The sequence below is a fragment of the Homarus americanus genome, unplaced genomic scaffold, assembly GCF_018991925.1.
Source record: "Homarus americanus isolate GMGI-L3 unplaced genomic scaffold, GMGI_Hamer_2.0 scaffold34427, whole genome shotgun sequence".
NCBI classification, from domain to species: Eukaryota; Metazoa; Arthropoda; class Malacostraca; order Decapoda; family Nephropidae; genus Homarus; species Homarus americanus.
This window is the reverse complement of record NW_024739858.1, coordinates 37,241-37,500: the sequence shown is the minus strand read 5'-3', so window position 1 is coordinate 37,500 and position 260 is coordinate 37,241.

Sequence of the window (260 nt, the reverse complement as noted above, 5' to 3'; positions counted from 1 at the left end):
CCCTCCTCCTCCCTCCCCTCCTACATGACCTCCTCCTCCTACATGACCCTCCCTCCTACATGACCCCCTCCTACATGACCCTCCTCCTCCTACATGACCCTCCCTCCTACATGACCCTCCCTCCTACGCGACCCTCCTCCTTCAGACAAGTCCCTCCTCGACACACACTCACCACACCACCATCTTGATCATTGTGATGTATACAAGTGTAGACGAAAAATCTAATTGCATATGACAATTACTCGCTCTTTAACTTTTTT